We start from the raw sequence: 23,992 nt of genomic DNA on the forward strand, positions 1-23,992 counted from the left end.
TTTACATTTAATTAAATAACTATTACATAGTTTAACGAAAAAATATGAAAAAATAAACTTATGTAGAGAAATTCATGGGAATCACTCCTATACTTTTATTTTAACTTATTAATTCTTCTATTCAAAATATTTGCAGCGTAAAGAAAAAAAGTGTCCCACCTAGTCTCCCTACTTTAAAAAAAATTTCAATACCCTCCGTCAAAAACCCACTTTTTGGGAACGCGGCGAATATCAGCTTTTTACAAAAGCTTGTCCCGCGCGTTTCCAAACTTCTGGTAGGTACTGTATGTAACTCCTTGAATCTTTTAAAGCCTTTAAAAGATTCAAGATTCATTGTGCCTTTAAATTAAAGGCACAAAAAACACGAAAAAAACGACCATTCTGATTTTCATGTCGACCATTTTTTTCAATGGTTCTCAGTCTTACAACAGATGGTGCCCCACATTGAACAAATGTAAACCAGAGAAGATGACCAATGTTGAAATAGAACGGCCAATTTTTAAAGTTAGGTTCTGACGGCCGAAACAAAACAACTGAAAATAAAATTACCGGTGAATTTAAAACTAGCAAATTATATCAACTCCCAACTTAAAAATAACAGAATTCACATTCCTATTAGCTAATTCTAAATCCTGAAGGCGCCCAAGGGGCTTTATGGGCTGTTTACTCGACCGGCTTTTAGCGAGCTTCACATCGGTGTAATTATTTTTCGTGATACTCAATCCTAAACGGGATCCGGATACAAGTAATTATTTTCACTAGTAAATATGGTATCAAGCACTAACGAAATTTTACTTTATTGAAATTAAGGACACAAGTATTTTTGTTCTTAAGTAATTATGGACTGTTGTATTTAAAATGTTTAATAATTCGGGCTTTAAGTAATTCATGCAACGTGTATTTAGTCAAATACTTGCCAGTAATTATGGTCACCAGTAATTAAAATTATGTTCACAAATAATCGGTTCTATTAGTACAATTGTTCGTAAGTCACTAGCAATGACTTAAGTAATTATATTCTTAAGTAATTGTTCTCTTAAGAAATTATTTTCATTAGTAATTATTCTCACAAGTAACTATTTTCTTAAGTAATTATTATCTTATGTATTTACACGGTGTAAACACTTTTATTATTTTGTATTTAGAGATTTAAAGTGAAACGTCATTTATTGATTGCGTTATTGCGTAGGTTCAGGTTGCGTACAAACTTTTACGCGTTTGCAGTTTTAAGAACGCGCCTGGAAATTACATCAACAGTTTCGAGTTGTCTGCTTGTCACTTGTCAGTTTTTTTTTTCCAAAAGTCAGACAAGAGTTAATTGCTGGTTAATTGAGGCTCAAAAGTCAAAATATGCGTTGTTTGTGAAAAATATTTTGTCTTGGGTAACATATTTTCTTTCTTTATAAGTAAATGTAAGTTAACATTTGTGGCGCACCGGCGCCAAAGGTAAAAAAGAGGGGTAAAATCTGGCAACGGTGGGGGTGCAGACGACGTAACGAGGGGACGAGGGAGAAAGGAATCGTGGAGACGGACAGAAATTCAGCTGCGAACAAGGAGATTTTAGGATGCAATGGTGGTGTATCACAACATTTGTGTAAAAATGTTTGTTTATTCTGTCTATTTGTTAAGAATCAAATTGTTACACCAGTTAAAGGAAACAGGAGTTTCATCAGAAGACAAAAGATAAAGCATCATCAGTACTACAACCAGGTGGTATTGGATGTCAACGTATTTTAAAATGCTTCCCTCCAGGTAGCAATAATATTTCTTTTATGTATATTTTCTATTCTTAAAATTTTGTTATCCGCCTAGGTATTAATGAAAATTTTCAAGCAGACCTCCAAGTAAAAGTCACAGAGCTGATAATAAGAGTTCTGATAGCAAATGAAGGTCTCCATTACTATCAGGTTATAGCAAAATTAAATTACGAAGATGATCCTCTTACAATTAATATGCTTCCATGCACAGGGTTTTCACAATATTGCCATCACACTGTTGCTTCTTTTAGGAGAAGAGAAAAGTTACAGTGTGTTATGCAGACTTTCCCAATCACATTTCCAACTGTTTATGGAACCAGATATGGAACCTATCTACAATGGAAATTCTTAACTTAGTGTATGCACTAGTCAAAAATGAAAATCGTGATTTGTACAATTATTTGATGAGGTATTTGAAACCCCTCTCCCCCCCCCCTAAAAAAAAGAGAAAGATTCTCTTTAAAATTGGAATAACCTGTTATAATTCTAGGTCGGAGCTAGGGACAATTTTCTGCCTTCCTTGGGCGATTACTTGGTTTGGCCATGTTCTCAACGATTACGAAACTGTCGTAAGATTGTTTGATGTATTTATGTTCTCACATCCATGGACCTCTATGTAATCTATCTGCTGTCGTCGTGTTGCATAGAGCAAGTGATATTTTCTTGACACCGTGCGAGATGCCGCTTCTACATCAAATGCTCTCCAACGTACTATTTTTTTAATAAGCTCTTTCAATTAATGTTCTTACAGTTTTATCTTAGGTCCCTGATAATCTACCATTTGATAGTCTTATTACTGAAACAGAAAAGTTGATGCGAACCTATCCACCAGATGTAATGGAAACAGTTGTCCGAGAGATGCACGCTGAAAAGTATCTTAAGCATTAAGTTTCTGCTGATATTTCCTGAATGACATTAATGTTTCATCTTGTTGTAGTATTCGTAAGATAAAGGAAGAGGACGAAGAGAGGAAAAGGAGAATGGAACAGAGAAAGGCTGCTTTACAAGGGAAACATAAAAAAGCGGCGATTCAACGTTGGACTCCTTGGTCTGGATTCAGAAATTTAAGGTCCCAAACTGCGAAGGTTGTTGCACTTAGCGTAAGCGTTGCAAATTTCGCATTTATTTATAACTATGTCAGACCGAATATAGAGATATTTTGAAGTTCCATTTGTCATGTTTAACCCTTTTTCGGCCGTAGGGACCCAGCTAGCAGAGTATATTTCCCAAATATTGCTAAAATATTATATTCCTACAATTGAGATGTTGGTAAAATAATTTTTTTAAATATTTTTCCAATATATTTTTGCACCCAAATTTGTTGGCTCACAATATTTTTTCAACTTGTTTTACTTATTTTACTTTTATTGGTGAAATAACAGTTTTACTACTCTTAAAATTTTGACGGAAACCTGGTTGTTGTGTTTATGGTTATATAATGTCCAGCGTGGAATATTTATTCATTTTCAACTTGTTATTCGACAGGTTCTTGTTTTTAGTCTTGAGTGGGTTTGAACCATCACACCTTGAGTTACCAATTCAATGCTATAACCACTACACCAACAGCGGTATTATAGATGTTTTTCGACTTGAGTCAATAAAAGTTTTTAACTTCTAGAAGCGACGTAAACAAGGGTTAAGAGGGGATTCCCTATAGGGGTTTGTCCCGACAGGCAATAGACAGATGCAGAGGATCTCGCCAAGGATGTCCCTACGGCCAAAAAATGGATAAGTCTAGTCCCGTAATGGTAAAATATTGTTTTCCGAGAATATTCTTCGGTCGATAACCCACATATTGATATAATATTAGATTATTGCTTTGCTGCGTCAAGGTGGCTGTTAAATTGTTTTGTTGTTTTCCCAATGAATGACTATTATGAAAGATGAATAAATCAATATTACTTTTTGTTATTTTCCCAATAACGGACCATTAAAAAAATAATAAATCCTTTTTATATGAAAAAGCTATAGTCTTTTACATTTAACATGTGTTCAAAATCCTAAATGTTTTATATCGTATTCAATTCGTTAGTTCTGCATACAATTGCCTAACTGAAAAATCCAATTGTCTTAAAATCCAAATCTTGCACAAGTCTCGAACAACTAACTTACGTACTTCGAATTTCAAACTCTACCTTCACGCTAACGTGAAGTATCTAGTCCCAGTCTAGTGGATACGGGGGTTTTCTTCTACCCCTAAGGTCTCGAGTTCAAATCTCGGCATCTCTAAAAAATGAAATCTCGTTTAATTGACAATCAAATTGTCGTTTTTCATTACTTCTTTAATTAAATGATGTGATAGGAAAAAAATAGGAAATGATTAATAATCGCCAATGAAATGATTTCATTGACATCACGACATTCGGTCAAAATTGACTTGCATGAAACGTGATTCAAAGCAACATTACGATAACTTTGAATTTTTCCCGCTTTATGGTGCAGGATTTGGACAGCTTTTTCCTTTTCTTGTTACTTGTCGAAATATTGACGGTGAGCCTAGGGCCTAAGGCCTAAGGCTATTGCAATGCGGTTATTCGTTTTTACCCGCAAAGGAAATTTCAGACAGCCTGTCTGGTTTCATTCATGATTTTTTTTTGGGGGAAAGGCATGACCGGTGGCTAAATGAGCCTATTACTCCTTTTTCCTTCTTCCCACCTTTCGCTTTGTTCTTAGCCCCCAAAATTAGGACCAAAAGTGAAACATAGTTTCCCGCAATGTGGGTAGGTGGCTTTCAAAATAAAATCGGTGTTCGGATTTTTTTGGACCATACTGTACATGAGCGGATTGTAAACAATTCGAATGAGGAACAAGTCGCAAATGAAAGGATTGATTCGGAATAGTGTCGGGCAGCTCGGTTCCCAGACGAAAGCCCCAGTAAATAGCGATGGCGTTCAACGTGACGGGGAAAGTGCAAAGCCAAACGGGTAAAAAGTTAATCGACAAACTTAGAGCGGCACGGATTTCAAGTCGGCTGATTTTGGGGCGGGTGTGAAACCATGCGAGACATTGGGTACTTGCTCTCGTTCGGCCAAACATCTCATCAATTTGATTTGGAATGTTGGTGTTGCCTGTTTCTGCCAGATATTCCGCTCCTTGCAAACGGCTTTCAACGACTTGGAATGCTGGAACAAAATAATTGTCAACGTTAATTCCTACCCTTTATTCCGTTTCTTTTACACACATGAAGCGAAATAATTAATTTTGATATTAATTGTTGGACCTATCATTTGTAACGGGTGCTGAATAAAACTGGAGCGCGATCGAAGCGTTTGCTAAATTTTGCCGGGGCTGTAAATTTGTAATCTCATGTTATCTTATTTTTCGTGTAGCCATTGGCGCCATTGGCGCCATTGCCAAATGTACTTCTATTCCCTCCCGGACCACGCAATTAATAAATGTGGTTTTTCCTTTTTGTGCAGCATCACTATAATTCTCTAAATACAAAATAATAAATATCATAATTATTCATTCTAGTACGGAGTATAAACAATTAAATATGACTAACTTTTTAATTAAAATGCTTAAGAACATAATTACTTGGTACTTGAATTACTTATGGCTTTAATTACTTGTGAATTTATTTACTTGCAAAAGGGAATTACTTGTGTTGGTTAGCTAAATTACTTGTTGCCAGTATTACTTACTACCATAATTACTTAGCTGACAGAAAATAATTACTCACGAATTTTATTATTTAATTCCGTAATTACTTAAGAGAAAAATTACTTACACCCATAATTATTGATCTTATTTACTTAATACCCCAAGTGCTTGTGAAAATAATTACTTGATGCCCGGACTCGAACTAGTCAACGACGTATTTGAGTTGTCTAAACAAAAACCGAGTTTTTTGTATTGCTTTTCACCAAAAAACGCAATTTTTTGTAAAATTTTGTAATGTTTTTTTCTTTAAATTCGTTTTTTATCGATTATACCGAATAACTACTTTTTTTTCTTATTATGTCTACAGCAAACTCAAAGATGTCATCGTTAATGAGTTGAATTTGGGTAAAGACCGAGCATAAAGTCGAACCCAATAATCAATAATATGAAAATAAGTAAAATTGGGTTTTCACTGATTTGGAAAAAAAAAATTAAAAACACCGAAAAATACCAGGTTTTATTTTTTTCTCTTCCCGCTTTAAAAAATTTAGTTCGCAATAATGTTTTAGATAACCCTTTAACCATGCGCATTTTTAAAATTTTTTATGTTATCGTGTCCAAGGGCAATGCAAATTTCTCGAAAACAAAAAATTACAGTCCTCTAAATTTTTTATATGTTTTTGAGGACGTATTAGGCTATAAAATGAGCAATTTTCAAGCAAAAAAAATGTCAACACGTTTTGCGAATTTTCAAACAAGAGCGATTTTGACACTTTTTGCATTTTATGGAATAAATATAATTTTTTCTACCATCCTTATTCCTTAGTATACTTAAACTAGCAGGATTGGACTATATTTTGATGGAATAAAAATTTTTAAAAACTTGTGACACATACCTAACGCATAGTTCAAAGTAGGGGGTGTTTAGCATGGACTACTTGAGCTAGAGGACGGGTCATTTCGACAATTCCTATGTCGGCTACCATTTTTTTTACTTTAATGAATCGTGCTTCAAAAATGAGCTAGAGTATATTAAATTATCCCTATGCGGGAAATATTTAATTTCGGTGATATTTTAATTAGATATTGACGGGTAAAGGGGTTCGTTGGTTGTCCCTGCCTATTGGTGATATCGGTCTCAGAGGGATCTATCGGTTGGCGTGATAATGCATCGGCATCATGATGAAGTTTTCCACTACGATTCACAATTTACAAATCTAGATCTTGTAATTGGAGATTCCAACAGGGCAAACGACCAGCTAAGTTCCTTTTTTAACAGACAGCAAAGAGCATGATGGTCAGTAAGAACCCGTATACTTTATTTCACCAAATGTAAGTTTTAAATGTGTCGACCGCCCAACCCAAAGCCAAGCATACTTTCTCTGAAACCGAGTAACTCGTTTAACTTGGCTGAACTCAGAAACCGACTACGTAGGATATCACCCGTTCTCCCCCCTCCTGATGTTGAACCAAAATGGCGCCCACGCCATATCCACTAGTGTCTGTTTGGATCTTGAAGGGAAGTTGATAATTGGGATGGAAAAGAATAGGTGAAGTTAAGAGCATTTCCTTCAAGGTGTCAAAGCTATATTGATGGTAAGGTTCTCACTGGAAGGGTTGATTGAGTTTAGTAAAATGTTTTAATGGACGGGCCAGCCAAATCATAGATTTCCATCTTTATTCGTCAGTTTAAAACTAGACGATATTCTACCCAGATCGACGCTTACCATTCGAAATTTACCATATTACTGTCCTACCATTCAATCCCAAATCTTGGATCAAATTTGCAAAGTATGCGGCCTATATTTTGCCTCAAAAGTCATGTTGAAGGATCATTTTTCTATATTCATACACAAATTAGACAAGCGGGGATTTGTAAATGTCAGCACGGCAAGCGTAAACATTCGAACCAAAGCCGTCAGAATCGCAACAATTCGTCAACGGGAGATGATAGCTATAATTGATAGCGATTAAATTGGAGAAAAAATGCAGATTGGTTAAATGAAAAAAAAAACATTAACCTGGAAGGAGTTATTTTATCGGAAGATCCGGACTCGGCGGACAAAGTTTCCCGGTAATCCCGCTTGATAAAAAACGCAAAAATTTGCATTTCGTAATACTTGGACGACCTCGGAGAAACGACATCTACCAACAGGCGACGCAAAACTCGAAGACGGGTTAGAATAGCAATCTCTGTACTAAGAAGAAGGAGAACGTCCGCGACTATGCCTAGCACGTCTTGAATCGAGATCGAGAAGAATCATCGTCAAAACCGTGAAAAACTCCAGAAGCTGCAAAACCAGGATCCTCTTGGAATTCCAGTGAGCGCAAAAAAAAAATGGTTCAGGAACATAACGACGATCTCGAGAACGAAGGGCTTATCCACGGGACTCCTCATGGGCCTCCGTTTCACTAGGTATAGGAGAGCTCGGCCTAGATATGCCCACAATCTGCAAGAGCTGAAAAAGTTTTGTGGAGCGGTCCTAACCTTCTTTGGTGGAGGGCGGAGGTCGAATTGGTAACTTTTCTGTACCCTTTGAAGAGCTAAATACAGTGATTCAACACTGTTAAGGTCAAGCGAAAATAAAGAAAATAATTTTTAGATTTTAACCAGAGCTTATTGCAACAGAAACAAGTCTTAGTTTAGATGTTTATTAGTGTTCCGCTAAATCTGTGGAGGTCAAACATGTCAGTATGTTCAAAGTATAAAATTTTCTGATGGTTTGAGTAGGAAACACTAAATGGCGAATTATTTTTAGCGAAGAAAAAGCTGTTTTTAATTTTTTAAATAAAACCTATATTTTTAACCAAAACGATCCAAACTTTTACCCTCATTAGAATACATCAATTCCCATTTGAGGTAATTTTTTGATAATTTTATAATGATTTAAATTTATTTTTTTATTTATGATTTATTTTTTTTCCCTCTCGCTGTCCCGTTTCACTCCATTCTCCCTTCCTACAACACCAAGATAAAATTTGTTGAGTGCTGATTGGCTCTTAATTTTCATTGTGACGAAAAAATTCTTCGCAGCTTTTAACGATGTGATGACATTTAACTTCACTTTTATTGAATGATCCACAACCTACTTTTTGAGGGTGTTTCGGCTTGGAAGATCGGCAATGCGACTGTTTGCATTAAACAGCAATGCATGATGACCACTAGCTATCTACCATGCTAAGTGGAAAGGAGGTGAATCCTACCAGGCAAGTAAGATCCTCTTTAAACGTTTTGTAGGATAAAATGTTTTGAGGATACGGATTTTTGACACGTGGTTTAGTTGAATTAGATGGTTTGTTAAAGAAGTCGACGAGTCCTGAAGATCGCGATATTCCTGAAGGTTTCTTACTTTAATTTTCAGCTGCTGTATTTTCATAATCTTGCAGTTTTTTTATTTCTTCTCTGTGGTGGTTCTCTAGAAGAAGTCTCATATTTGTTGTTTTTCTTTCTTGGTTGACATATTTGCAATATTTATCTTCTTTATCTTTTTCTTCTATTTTGACCAGAAAAAATGTTTGGATAGCTTTTTCCGATCCTTCACATTGCCAAATAGGGCTCCTCTTCTTCGGCTCTCTTGCTTTTGGAGTGTTTGGACCAGAAACAGATGATGATGCTTCCGATTCTGAATCGGTGTGTGAGGAGAACTCAACTTCTTCCTATGCATCTTCGATGTCAGCTGAAGCCACACTTGATGTGTTTCTTGTACGCTTCAGAGTTTATGTTTGAAGTACTTGTTCTATAAAGGCCATGCAGTACATGGCCCCCATCGAATCGTGCAAGATACATTTCCTCTAGGTTAGGTCAATTTAATTTTGAATCACTGTGGAATAAAAAATTCTAAAATAATCTAAAATCTGGCGTGTTTTTGAAATAAAATGTGTCATTTTCACTTGAGGTAATGGGGGATAAGAGGTAAAAACCAGGAATCTGCAAGATGGGTCTGGTTTCCCATGTAACAGGCAATTATGCAGCAAAAATCGTAGTTGCTACTTGATTTTCGTCTTTCCTTCATCTCTGAATTCGCAACTATTATGAAATTGTTTACTAGCTCCATAACCTTTATCATGTGTCACACATGATAAAGATTTGTATTAGCACACATGACGTGAACTAATCTAAATCGTTTTCAGTTTCTACCATAACTTCTTTTTTTTTAAATATATTTCCAGCGTTCAAATTGAAATTTATAAAAGGAAATACTCAAAACTACCCACACTTAACAACTGTCTAAAAAACATACATAATTACGAACGAAGGTAGACCACTGTCCAAACTTATCTTCTTTTATACATGTTTACAAAATTTCCCCTGAAAACGTAACCAAGAAGAAGATCATTTGATGATAAAAGCTTTTTAAAATGGAATTAGTTACAAATCCTAAAATTGAAAATGATCAACTACGTAACACCTTATTTCATATTCTAGCAATGACAGAATGACGGTATTTTCTCAGTGGAACAAGTTATCAGTCACATGCGGAAAATATCACGTCAACGGTAAACTCAAATGTCATAGTGACCGAGTCAACATTCATAGCCATGCAGCATTTAAACCTTTTAAAGACGAAGAAGATACCCCAACACCGAATTCCGTTTATTGTTGAACAAATGTCTCAATTGCGTCGGATCTTTATCTTGTATATCTGCGAATAAAAGATTGCTTGATTTTGGAATACCGAGCAAAGATGCACCAAAAACAGTTCAGGTACTGGTCTCTTCATTGAGTTTTATTTTATTTATTGTTTTACTTTTTTTTTGGCAGACCATTTGAGTTTTTTATTCAATGTTAATTTTTTTAAATCCCCAAAACATTTTGAGTATCTGAAGGCCCATTTTGGCCAAAAAATAATATATCCACAGTAATGCTTCATAGCAGAATTTCAAATTTTTTTTTTTTAGATTTACGAGCGAGAAGATGACACAAATAAGTTGAAGCGTTGAAGAACTCCCGTCCTCTTTGTTCCGGATTAACACACACAAAATTTCACTAATATTTTTCTTTTTTTTGGTTGTTCCGGGGCTATTGACCTATCCAAACTTTATAACTTATAATGTGACCGATATACCGTAGCTGATGAGCGAGTGGCGGTTCTTCAAAAAATAGTTTTTTTTTCTTTCTTTCTGTCGTTTCAATCACAACAATATTGCATCCCATCTACGTACAATTTGGATATCTCCAAATGCCAATCAATAAAAATTTTCATCTTATCACCCCGATTTTCTGGTGAATTGGAGGGAAAAAGAAAAGACTCTAGAAGCATACACAGTAAAAAGACATTACGTCTAGCAACTTTTGTAAGTATATGCTAGGTACAGTATCTTGCAGAAAAAGCTGACAGATTTGTAGGCGTTGTCAGGTTTTTCTGCAAGATACTGTACCAGCATTAGCCATCAGCCGATAAAATACAATATTTTGTTTCCTTGAAAATTTCTGAATACCAGTTTTAGAATACATATACTGCATATACTACATAAAAATATACACTTGTAGAAAACAGGAGAATTCTGATGAAATCGAAAACGGAATTTGCCAGATTTTACTTGGCTGGATGGCAAACGGAATTATAAAACATTGTTCTGCATTTTCAATTGCCCCCTTTTTTTAAAGACCAATAGGGGCTCTCGTGTCAATTTTTTAGCCAAATTTGGAAAAAAAGAAGAATACAGTGACAGTTTTCCTACCTTTCAGCATGGGAAATACGGTCAGGCATATTCACAGGTGCTCCATCCATCCACTGAAGAGTTAAATACGCCAAGCAGGATAGGGAACAAGGGGTCCTCGTGAATACCCTCACATTTGCATGGGCATATTACACGACGACATTTGAAGAAAGAGGAAGAAGAGATACAGTAACTCGATCGACATCCTGGAAGTTTCTTCAATGAAACGGGATGCTGTTTGTCTAACTAAAAATGGGTTACGAAAAAATATTTGCAGAAACATCAAGTCAAGAAAAGTTGAAAATGAGACGGTAGATAAATCTTAATTTGTTATAAAAGGAGAATTTAAAGGTTTCCGCGTGGCATTTAAGATGCAAGTTGTGCATCATTAAAATATCCAGAGAAATAAAGGTAACACAAATCATTGCCCTAGTGATGATACCATGCTTGCTTCTGATGAACCACAATTAGAACTTGCCCACTTGTTGTTACGATGGCTGTCTCAGGCCTCAAATCTGCACAAATGAAAAAAAATAGGTAGTGCAAACAGAAACTGCCATGCATCGACTGGGGGGGGGGGGCTTACATCTGCGACATGATCAATGCTAATCAAGAATAACTAACTAATTAACTAACATCTAACTAATTTGGACCAGGTTTAACTCTTCTATTTAAGCTCCCATAATCATTGCATTTGTAATCGTAGTTTTATATTTACCTGGAGTGAGAGCATTGAGAGCCACGGCACCAGAGTTTAACAAGACGACCACATTTTTTGGAAATTTACTTGCTGAGCTATTTTTCGTGCAGCCACCAGCTGATCAGGTGGACTGCTCTATTTAGGTGGATTAAATAGCCTATACTGCTATATGTTGGCAGTTTGTCATCAGAATAAATCTTTTGCTGAGCTTCAGTGCTACTGGAGACATCAGACATTATTGAAATTTGGTTATTATACGTTTTCAGCAATGTTTTATGAGGTTAAGAGCACTCAAATCTGCTGGAGAAAACGACCAAACTGCTGCCGTTGGAATGCAGAAAGACGACGACATGAGAAAAAAAACGACCCAACCAATCCAACCCTGCCAAATGAAATCACCGGACAGCAAGTCCGAAATTTGCATCTGATTACTTCTGACAATTTCTATATGCTTATCCTATACACTTTGGCAACTTTCCGTCGTAAAATTTCGTCGTAAAATTTTGAAAAATTTTAAACTTTATTAAATGAAGTTTTTAATAATCACTAGGTTATGTATATTGGACAGGAAAAAAAAAGGAAAATGAAGGAAAATGGGTTCTTAATGGCGGAAGTTCTCGACAACTCTCTGTGGTCTACCCCGAAGAAATTTACACAATGAGAACTCTCTCTTCATTCCAAACTGCAGTAACCCAAACATGATCAAGGTTGTCCGCCTTCTGTTCTGTAGGAGAGGGACATCCCTCTTTGCGAGGGCGCATTGACTTCCCATAAACCAGGTGTTTGAATAATCTGGGGAGCATAAAACGTGACAAGAAATTGACACAGATAAGAATCTTTTGGTAAAAGTTATTTTTGTACCTTTTGGACAAGTTCTTCAAAGGCCATTTGGACTCCATCTTTAGTTTTTGCGCTTGCTTCAAAGAATATCATTGAATGATTTTTGGCAAACTTGAGCCCTTTTTTCCTGCTCACTTCTCTTCGTTCCTAGGAAAACAATAAGTGTGAAACAATGTTCACTGAAAGACACTAAAACATCTTGTATATTTTTTGCCAATTAGCATTTTAACTTGAATTGTTTTCTAGCGAATGTTTCCAATTCCTAAAACCATGTATCCATTTGAGAGAAGGACTGTAGATTGCACAAATCATACACCAAAATAGCTCCATGTGCATTGCATTCGGTAAAGTTAAACTTTGATCAAACTTTTCAATCTATGTTTTTCTTGCTTATGGTTTTTTGTAGGGTAATGATAGAAGATGATGAGTAATCTGATTTCCCAGCTGGGACTTTCTTCCCCTAACTGGCCTAGGTTTACGATGGAACAATCTGCAAATGTTTTTCCGATGTAACTGATGGCCAAATTCCAAAAAATTCTGCGGTAGGAGAACGTTGATGATTACGATTTATGACCGTCATTTAACTTTATCGTCTTCATCTGCTAGGTTTTTGTCTGATTAGTCTTTTGCCTGTTTTTGCTGCTGAAACATGTCGTTGGCTGGTACTCATTTGAAACTGTTTAAAGAGCTTTCTCCAAAATATTTGGGTAGCGTGAAAGTTCGAACGAATCAACCTCCACCAATTAAAATCAGTCGAAACTATTTATAAAATTTATCTCTAAAGTAAACAGAAACTTAAAAAAAAATTAACTTTTATTAATTTCAGAAACCAATCATTCCCAAGATGCGGGGCCATATGTTCAATGAAAACGCTGTTGGAATGGTCGTTTTCTTAGATAGAGAGCCTCAAGGTTACAGGTTGGGAAATGGAGTGATTATCGATTGGGATTATTATTGCGCGAGAAAACATATTTGGCATGAAAACATTGGAAAATGTGATTTGAAAAGCCATTTTTATTCCATAATACAAGATGACGGCACTGCAATTTACGTTAATGAAGGTAAAGATTTTTACCAACTATTATTAAAAATCTTGAATAAATTAATTGAAATTTTTATCATTTTTAATTTAGAGAAAATAATCGGTATCAATTCACATCCCAAAGAAATGCACGATGACATAATAGGTCCACTTTGAATCTTTTAATGGGTACTTGGGTAGTATTACTACGAGGCAAACCATATCAAACGCCAAAATTACCCCGACGATGAAGGGACTTCTCACAATACACACCATTCAAAAAACAAGACAAAGAAATAACTAACAAGAAACGACAACAGACAATGCATGAATAAACATTCAAAAAAAAATACTTAAAATAACGCCCTATCGGGAAACTCGCGCGTGCGGCAAGGGATTCAGTTTGAAAATTTTTTTGAAACACTTCAATACATTTTGTTATTAGCTCTAACAAATGGAAGTTCCATGAAAACATTAGGTTAGGAAACTTCTGGAATGGACTTGAGATGCTGCTCTTGGTAATTTTTTTATGTTACCATTACATTGAACTTACCAAGCAACCCACGTTTTGCTTTTTCATCATGTTTTTACTGCCTTAGTTTTACTGCCTTGAATAAGGTCATCAGGGAACTAAGCTGTAAAGAAGATGGCGAATTTGTAAACTTTCGAAAATGTAAACTAACGATTTTTTTACGTTCTTCATTGGGTGCGGGAATGTTCCTTATTCACGATTGGAGATGCTGCTCTTACCAAACTAACAAAGTTTTGTTTTTTTTCATCAGGTTTTCTTTACAATATTCACTTAAAAGTATATTTTGGATTAAAGCGCTGTGGTGACATAAGTACTCTTTAAGTAACTCCTTTCCACCTGTGTGTGCATATCATGAATTTTTTAAGTAAATTATAAGTTTTCTTCAATTTTGCTTCCAAAGCTTAATAATATTCTCGATGTAATGGAAAGAGAGAATTTATCGTTTTCTGTGTATGTCTCATATTTAAAAAAAATCAAAATTTTCGAGAATTGTTTTTTTTTTTCTTCGTTTTAAGCTATTTGAAAGGGATGCGGCTGCGAACGACTAGTTTATCGCTACTTATATTGAAATTCGATCACATCTTGAGGAAATTTTGAAGGTGCCCCTTCTATCTCCTTATATTCAACTGCAAAAAAGTTGGGATCAGTTTGAAAAAAGACAACACTACCGCTGATGGCTGACCTACATTTCACTTTATCTTAACGGCGTTCTTAATAGCAACCGACACAGGAGGAGATGGAAATAGAAATAAAGCAAAATTTGATGTATGTTAATACGCTCATTTATTTCATCTTTTTAAGTCAAAGCTTGGAGCCCTTTGTTTTGTAAACTTGCAAGAAATCCTCCCCCCCAATCAAGAAAAAAAGGGAGAATTTTGTCTCTCGTCGTCGTACGTAAATAATGGCTCCATTTCTTCAACGTACTTGATACAGTAATAGAATTTTAAATTTTTTGTTTACCTTTAAAACATATCAATATAAGTTTTTTACTACGAAGCTCTTGTTTTGAAGCAGAATTTGTGATTAACGAGTAATTGCTTTGTATAAAAATATTTTTGTTGTTGATGACATTTTTGCATCATATCGATCTCATTTTTTCTTACTTGTGTTTTATGGTTAACTGTTGAATGTCTTCATCTAATGTATATTCTTTAAAATATGCTATCCTTTTTTTCTGTGTAGTAGAACAAGTTCTAATGCAATAAAATGCTAATTGCAATAATATTTCAAAAATACAACAAATCCGTCGCCGAAAAACGGCACAAGTGACTTATTGAGTCAGTACCACAACGGATGAGAGCCGTTAACCAATTAGCAATAATAATTACCTTATTTTTGTTAAATTTCGTAACACTAAGTAGATGGCTTTATTTTTCGTAACATTACATAGCGAGTTTTTGTTTTTGTTACACCAATACATAGATGGCTTAAGGCCATTAACACTGGCAGGAATGCAACTTTACGGAGCAACAGGTAGCTTGGCACCACTTGGTGTGACGGAAGAATATGTGTAGCACAAAATGGTGTGATTATCTCCTCCCCACGCCCATCACCATTTTATACACTACATATTTTGGAAGTTGACGTTCCACCTACAACCAATTAAAAACTTTTTTGTTTTAGTTCGTTTCAATTTTACAGACTGCTGGGTTCACCGATGGATCAGTTTAGTTCTACATTTGTCAGCCTTTGTATTCACATCGGCTGTTTTTTTGGTGTCGATTGTATGTTGATACATTGCACTGTTGATGGCTGTATTTTGAAGAAGTCATCTTCCGTCTTTGATTAAATGCGCTCTCTCGAATTTTTGAACAAGAATTAGGAGCTCAACTACTTTTAGAAATTGCAGATTATTTTCTAAAGGTTTGAACGTTGAAATTTGAATATGCGTATTTGGTAATCGCAGGTAACGAATGAAATTGTTTGCCCACTCAGAAACTTAGGGTTGAACAATTTCATTCTCGCTGTTGGAAAAGCTTGCTGTATTTCAACAAAAAGTACGCACAAGCAGAGCACTCTATTAGCACGCTTTGATGCATCAAGTACTTCGACAAGGAAAGACAGTACTGGTACGACGAAGTGAACGATCGGAGGCAGCCATGGCAAAAGATGCGCGACAATCGAGACGAACCACGTGAGTACCGTTGCGACGAAGAACGTTTCTATTTGTAAAGAGAAGATGGACTGTACTATGATGTCGAAGGTTTCTATTTTCATTTCGGTGAAGACAGTTTTTACTACGATGCCGAAGAAGGCCGTCGCTTCTATTCAGGCGGGTTTTCTTGCGACAAAAACAGTATGCGTTTCGATAATACCGACGGGCCCTAAACAGACAAAAGGTGTTAATTTAGACGCCTACACGCTCGACCCAGTAACGCCTCGTGTCGTGAGGGCTAAGGAAACTGCACCTAGAACACGCGTGAGTATCGTAGATGTAGCAGACGCCGAACCTGAAGAAAGACGGTCGTCCATGGCGTCCTCGCCCATCATTCAGCTAGCTCGAGAACGGGGGAAGATGAAGTAGTAGAATCGGCTGATGAGAAATTACCGACACCGCTAGTAGAAAGCTTAAGTTTGCCAGGTAGTTCAGTCTCGCAGTCATTGTCCGATTCGAAAGCTATCTCCGATGAGATGTCAGGCTGGATGACAAACGGGAGTCCTCCAAGACAATTTCGAAAGAATTCCCGATGGAGTTTATAGACACGGACTTTGCGATCAAGCCAACCAAACTTGGCGGGTTGATCGGCCGGCGTGCACAGTTGAGACCAGACAAAAGTATACTTAAAACAATTAATATAACGGAAGATTCCTTGACTAAAGTGCAACTAAAAAATGGACATCGCGCCACCACTGATTGATCTCTACTCCCAGTTAAGTTCTTTTCCAGGCAGTGACGCAGCCAAAAGATCGGTTCAGGCCGTGCTTTAGCAGTGGGGCCCTGCATTATTTTACATTATGCGGGAGCGTCTCAACGCCATAATAGCGCTGAACCGGCTTCAGAATATTTTTTGCTTGATCCTAATGCATTTGAAAGTAGAAAGGTGGCGTTTTCCTTCCTCTTAACAGAGAAATACCGTCAGGAAATGCTGACGGGTGCTAGTCAAGATAACACAAGAAGTGGCGGTAGAGGCAGGGGTCAACGCCACAACGCATGCCTACAAGAAGGACGAAGCTACGTTTAATAAAATCCTGAACCTTTGGCCTCTGTTAAAGATGACCCTAAATCCCGTAGATCACCCAGTAAGCCAGCGCGCATGTTGAATTCTAGTCTTAATGGGGGAAGTATGTGCTTCGCCTCGAGATAAAAAACCTTTGGTTCCCATCGGGCGTCGATAAGAGACGATTTTTGGGTCCTATAAACAGTCAGCGAAGGCTTGCGGTTAGAATTCACAGACGAGCCAGTTCAAAAATTTCTCCCGCGGGTTTTCAGTTAGCTGGAATCGATTTAAAGGATACGCGTAGTAATAAGTAGTAATAATTGTAGTAATAACTTCCGTTATTTTAAGATGTATTGAAAAACTTAGTCGAAAACAAGCGACAATCGTTTTAATTTTCCACATTTGGAGAGACCAATCGGGGTTTCCGGTACTACTGGAACGTGCATGCAAAATCCCTCACCTAATAGTACCAGCGGCGAGCCTTGCAACTTCAGCACAAGGCACGTCTCACCCGTTACTCCAATCAGGGGCGCTCAAGCTGGCCGCCCGGAGACTCTTCTGAGATCTTACAGTCTGCAAGGGTTTTCAGAGCCAGCTATCGAGCTTCTCTTGGAAGGGGGGCGCGCCAACACCAACGTGGTATACGAATCAGCATAGGACTGTTGGTGTGATTGGTATTTGTTGCTGGATAGAAATCCCCTTTCTAGCGATGTAAATTTAATTTCGGATTATCTGGCCCAATTGCGAATGACCGGCAAATCGTACAGTTTAATAAATATTCACCGGCCCATGCTCTCCATTACCCTACAACCCATCGACAGGTGCCCAATTAGGCAGCATCCACTTATTGTCAAATTTTTGAAAGGATGCTACAACCTTAACCCTCCCAAGCCCAAGTACAATGTAACGTGGGACCCTAATCGCGTTCTTAACTTTGTGGTCTCCTTTGGCGACAACAGTGCACTCCCAATATCCGTGTTGGTAGGGAAATTAGCTACCTTGTTAGCCTTAGCAACTCCTCTTAGAGTGTCGGAACTGGTCTCCATTCCATTTCTATCAGTCAAATTTTCAGAAAATTAGGTTCAATTTGCCCTATCGAAACTTCGGAAAACGCAGCGAAACGGCCCAGTGCAATCATTTACACTTCCCGCCTGCCCAGACTCGGACACGTGTCCAGTAACAACTTTACGGTCTTACGTGGACTGTACCGGTACCAACCGGCATTCAAATAATGAAGGGATGCTCTTTATTAGTATGATCGCACCCTTTGGATCAGTAAAGGGCAGTACAGGAGGCCGTCAGATTAAAAACTTTCTGAGAGAGGCAGAGATCAATACGGCAGTGTTCAGCGCACATTCGAATCGAAGCTTGGCATCATCATTGACCGTCGGGCGGGGACTTTCTATAGATGCGGTATTAAGGCTGGCCATTGGGCCAGCCAAACGACGTTTAGCCGCTTTTACAATCGTGTAGTTGACGCAACATTTGTGGCATCGGTATTGAATGATGCATAATCTTTAAAATCACCCTTTGCGCAGAATGAAACTGAGCAGAATGGATTCCGCTTTACAATCGGAAATTACCGGAGTGTTGACAGACCTTTTGTTAAAGACCTTTTAATTCTTAGTGTGTCGGTTCCCCAAGTAAAACAAAAATATTTCAATCGTTGTAATAAAACGCTTTGTTTTATCTGCATCCTCTTCTTTTGCACGCCAGTGGGAGACACTTGTGTGTGTCTCCCCGTGGGGAGATAAGTATGAAAGAGAAAGGAACGAGAGAGAAACAAACACAACAGAATCTTTGAAGAGCTGTTTACTTCCACAACATCTTGGAGCGTCTGCGATCAGTTAGGACCGTTGAGTACGGTGTATGGCTTAAGTGTCGAATGAAGTGCTTCATAAATCGTTTTTGAAAGAATACTATTTTATGAATGAAGATCAGAGAAACGTTAGAAATCTGAAAAAAATCACCCCTAAAAGCGACACTTGATCTTTGTAATGGGCTGTACTTTAAGGACTTCAACTAGTTCTACCTCTTTTTTTTACTTCCACCATTTCCCCACGTCCACATATCATCCAAACTTTCCTACCCCTACCCCTAAGAGTCTAGGACGTTCAAAAGTGACGAGCTGCCTAGCAGACGATGAAAAGTAAATTTCATTAGTCGACATTTGCCCCTCTACCTACCCCTCGACTGCAATGTTCTTTTCGGTAAGCTGCTGAAACTTCGCTTTATATGGAACTTCGTCCCTTACGTTAGAATAAAACCATCACGCAAAGCAAGGTTTCTGGAGCTCGCTGATAGACGAAGCCAAATTCATCTGCTAGGAATAGGAAGGGATAAAACATCGACTGCTGAACTTAACACAGAGTGAGCCATCTCTACACCGATCTCTGAAACTTGAATTTTCGCTTCTTCAATATTTTCCACTACGTATTCATATTTGATCCTTATATATGTCTTTGTGCAATGTTAATTTCTGTTGTTTGTGTGTCATTCGCTAGAGGGCTTACTCGAAGCTAATATGCCAAGGTAATATACTGGAACCCACGCCACGCCCACTATAAGGCAGTTTTGGTCTACCACTTCCTTGGTGCTAGCCGAGACAAGAGGGCTGTTATGGGGTAGCATTATTAACATTGACAATGACAACCCATCACGTCGAAAGTCATCATGATTCGAAAAATCTGCCAACATCAATCTTATTGTTTTAATGCATGATTAATTTAAGAAGAAAATATTTTAAGTTTAAATAGCCTGCAATGAAATTGATCTCTATAGACTTGAAACAATAAACAAATCCAACAAAAATTTTCTTTTTCTTTCTTCATTTGTTGAAGCTCTTTCTGCAACAACGCATTTTCCATTTTCAAGTAAACTATTTTTTAGTAGCTACTTTCATATTTTAAATACCTTTCGCACCGCCGAAACAATGTGCCTTCGCTAAGTTCCTTTTATCTTCTTTAATCGTAAAAATGTAAAGTATTTCCTTTCCTCCAATCAACCTCTTCTTCTTCTGTCACAATTTTTGATTCTCAAAATACGTACGTTGGAAACGAAGAGTTTAAGTAAAGGTGGGGTGTTACTTGTTAGGGACGAGAAATAAGAGAAAGAATCTGCTGCCGGCTGCTTATCTTCGTTGTTGGATTCAAAATCGGTGACGAGGTTGGTCGGTAAATAAAGTTTTTCTCCTTTGATCGGATATGCACATGTGGCAAATCAAGAAGCATCACTTGTCCAAATCTTGTCTTTTTGCGTTCGTGCGTGGTTTGACAAAAAACTCGTTTTCATAAAGTGGCTTGATGGTCCAATTATTGACAAAACAAATATGTCTGTTGCAGATGATCGAATTAAGCCATTGTCAAATTCGGAAAAGATCCACCCATCGCAAGCGAAATATTTGGGGGGCATCCATCCGGAATGCAGAAGGCACCACCACATATTTTACTTTCCTTTTCCTCCCTTTGGATTGTCATCAGCAGTTGCATCACGAAAACTGTTCAAACCAATTAATGCTTACATCCACAACAAAGCCATCAGAATCCAAGGGAGGTTACTGGTTCACTAAATATTTCCTCAACTGTTTTTCTGGCTCTTGGGGACCTTGATCTTTCTCTTTCCTGGCTAGTTGATGGTGCAGGTTCGGGCTCGGTGTCTTGTTCTGATTCAGATGAGTCGGCGACTACTGTCCATCCAGATTTCCACAGGTCTAGATCCCATATGTCTGCGCTTGCGTTTGGGAAGGGTGATTGTTCCAACGAAGCTCTTTTAGATGCTGATTCTACGGACTTCTGGACGGAGTCGATTGTGAAAGATTCGATGGTTGTTTGGATGATTTCAGGGGAGGGGATACCGTTGGATTTCAGTTTCTTGAGGGCAGCCTCTACCAACCGTGTCCGGTTTGTGTAGATCGTGCGTTTTTTTAAATTCCAGGCGGCTTCCTATCGGATAGCCCATTTGACATAGAGTAATCCAATTTCAGCCGAAGTTGGTCCGTCCGAGTTGCATTTTTTTGAGTTTCCGCGTGTGTTGTGTGAGTGTTGTTCGTCTTCGTGGTCTGGTTTGGCAATGCATTGGTCGATTTCGGGGGCGGTGTAAAGATGGATTGGTTTGAAAGGGCGAAGAAAGTTTGCTATTGTGCAGCAAACAAATCTTCCTTGTCTGTCTTTCGTGTAAAGGAAATGAGGCGGGGCTGGGCAAATGTAAACGATTCTCCTCGAATTGACCGGTACTTTGTAAAAGTCCCGTTCAACCCATTCAATTCGATTTTCGTCGTCTTCCATTGACCCGTCCTGTGAGACAGAAGAAGAAGCCATTGTTTGTTTGTAGAGAGAAAAATTGGTGCGTGTGGATGGTTTGGAAAATTTTTTGTGTTGTGTCGAATGTTTTTTTGGATGTGGGTTAATTTTTTTGGTTGGTGTTTTTTGGTATTTTTTGCTTGTGTATTTTTAAATTAATGTGTGGATAAGGTTAAATGGTTGATTTTAATTTAATTTTAATTAATTTTAGTTAATTTTAGTTAGTGGTCTTTGAGAGTCTTGTGAATTTGTTGTTATTTCATCAAGTTGTGTTATTTATATTATGTTATTTCATCATTCAAGCCGAAAAAAACTGGCTGAATTAATTCAAAAGGACGCTTGGCCACGGCAAATGGCATTTTTAAGTATAAGGTTGTCAGACGCGAAACCGTGTATAATGATAACGAGTTTTAGAGTGTTTTGCGCTCGTTTGGGCGCTTTTACAATTTCATTCATATATTTATGGACGACGGTTTTGGTCAAACCCGATGGTTCCGCGGTAAAATGGATGTATACAAAAAAAAGAAACAGTAAATTTGTGAACTGGATTCTTTCATTACAAGAGTACAATTTTGAGGTGCGCCATTTAAAAGATCAAAATCTTATGACAGATTCTCTCGCAATCCGAACAAAAAATTGTCAGAATGTGAGACTGAGAACGTGATATTTGTGTTTTGCAAAGCCTTCGGGTTGTGCAGACTCGAATTGGCCTTCCTCCAGCAGGTGGACAGTCAGTTGCAAAAAAATTGTATAGATTTAGGTTACCCAAACTTCGGTAGAAAATGTGAATTTGTGTGAATTTGTTGTGTTTAAAAAGTTTGGTGTGTAACCTTAGTCATCTCCCCCATATTTTGATTATGTTGTTTTTTACTTCAACAAAAGCAACAGCAGAATCTATGCCCATGATTTACGGCTGTGGGATAATGCCACAATCATATACTTGAACCGGATGAATATGCAAAAAACCAACCCTACCTGCAGTACAACCCAACACCAAATCCACAAGTAATCCAAACCAAATCTAACAACTAACCAACTATGAAAGGTTAATCATTTTTTTGCTGGATACAATTCATTTAAACCATGCAGGTCTTACTACCGACAAACCCGATGTTATTTCCTTTAGTAAGTATATTTAAAAAAAATAGAATAAAGTTAAAAATATTCATATTTTAAAACCGAGAAACAATAAACAAACTGCTGAAAGGACAAATTTTACTTAACCAGTCAATCACTCAAATACACCGAAATTGATGCACTTTATCTCGGAATTCATTTCATCCCTACTAAGGCCCCAACCAAGGTGAATCAATAGACACTGAACGATGAATTAGAGGCATCAGTATCTCAGCCCATTAAAACGCAACTAAAAAAACCTGAAGAAAAGAATGCGGCATTGAAAATAAAGCCCCTCCGACTTTAATCCTGAACAAGAATGGAACTATTATGAAGAGATGTACAGAAATAATACAACAATATGCACACCAATCACAAGCGTTGCGAGAAGAACACAAAAATTAATCCTTACGACAAAGAATTCCTTAGACAAACAAACCTACCAGCACGTACTACCACTCAACGATTACACTGTCAATCTCAGTGAAATCCAGAGGAAGTGTTTCTGGCTATCGGAAAATCTCAATCCCCTCAAACACATTACACCGAGAGAAGACGACGCCATCTGCAACAGACAACCAGAATAGTATTCTTCATCAACCTTTTGCGTAAATCCGCAGTTTATCATAAAGAAAAATAATTTACAGGAAATTCGCGAAGTTAGGCAAATTGTTATGAACTTTTATAAGGTTTTCTAAGGATTTTTTTAGACACATACCGATAACAGATCTTTATGCTCTGAATAAGGTCTGATTTTAAATGTCTGTAATCTGCATGCAACAAATGCCTGTAAATATACTTGTTTTTAACTGTAAAACATTGAATATAATTTTCTTTGTATCACTGGCTTTAAACAGACAAGTAACGCCTCTGTTTTAAGAAATATTTTGGCTATGTATGCTATGGCTTACAGACTTCATACAGGATATGGAAAATATTCTGTATTAACCATGTTTCACAGACCAAGTTTCAAAGCACTGGATCAGAGCTATAGCATCTTTGGGTAACATACTCCAGGTCCAAGACTAAACAAACGTCAATTTGAAATATCCCTCTTGGTTTAAAGTATGGTTCACAACAGCGAGACACTTCTGTAAATTCTTTGGTTAAAATACTTCGGGCTTATAGACAACATACAGGATATTTTAGAACAGTCAGTATTACACTTGGTTTATAGAGTATGTTTCACAACACTAAAACAGGGCTGTAACATCTTTGGTTATAATACTCTGGGTCACAGACTTCATAAAGAGTATTTTATATAGTTCACAGAGTAGATTTCACAGCACTGGAACAGGGCAATTCC

General features: G+C 37.3%; 1 long non-coding RNA gene across 1 annotated transcript; it reads left to right on the forward strand.

Moving 5' to 3' along the window:
* Positions 1 to 965: 965 nt before the first annotated feature.
* Positions 966 to 1,956, forward strand: LOC124320988. The gene is made up of 3 exons (XR_006914095.1): positions 966 to 1,382; positions 1,630 to 1,752; positions 1,813 to 1,956. It is a non-coding gene; the product is annotated as an uncharacterized LOC124320988 (long non-coding RNA).
* The last annotated feature ends 22,036 nt before the right edge of the window (positions 1,957 to 23,992 follow it).

This window comes from Daphnia pulicaria, chromosome 1 (assembly GCF_021234035.1).
Source record: "Daphnia pulicaria isolate SC F1-1A chromosome 1, SC_F0-13Bv2, whole genome shotgun sequence".
Classification (NCBI taxonomy): domain Eukaryota; kingdom Metazoa; phylum Arthropoda; class Branchiopoda; order Diplostraca; family Daphniidae; genus Daphnia; species Daphnia pulicaria.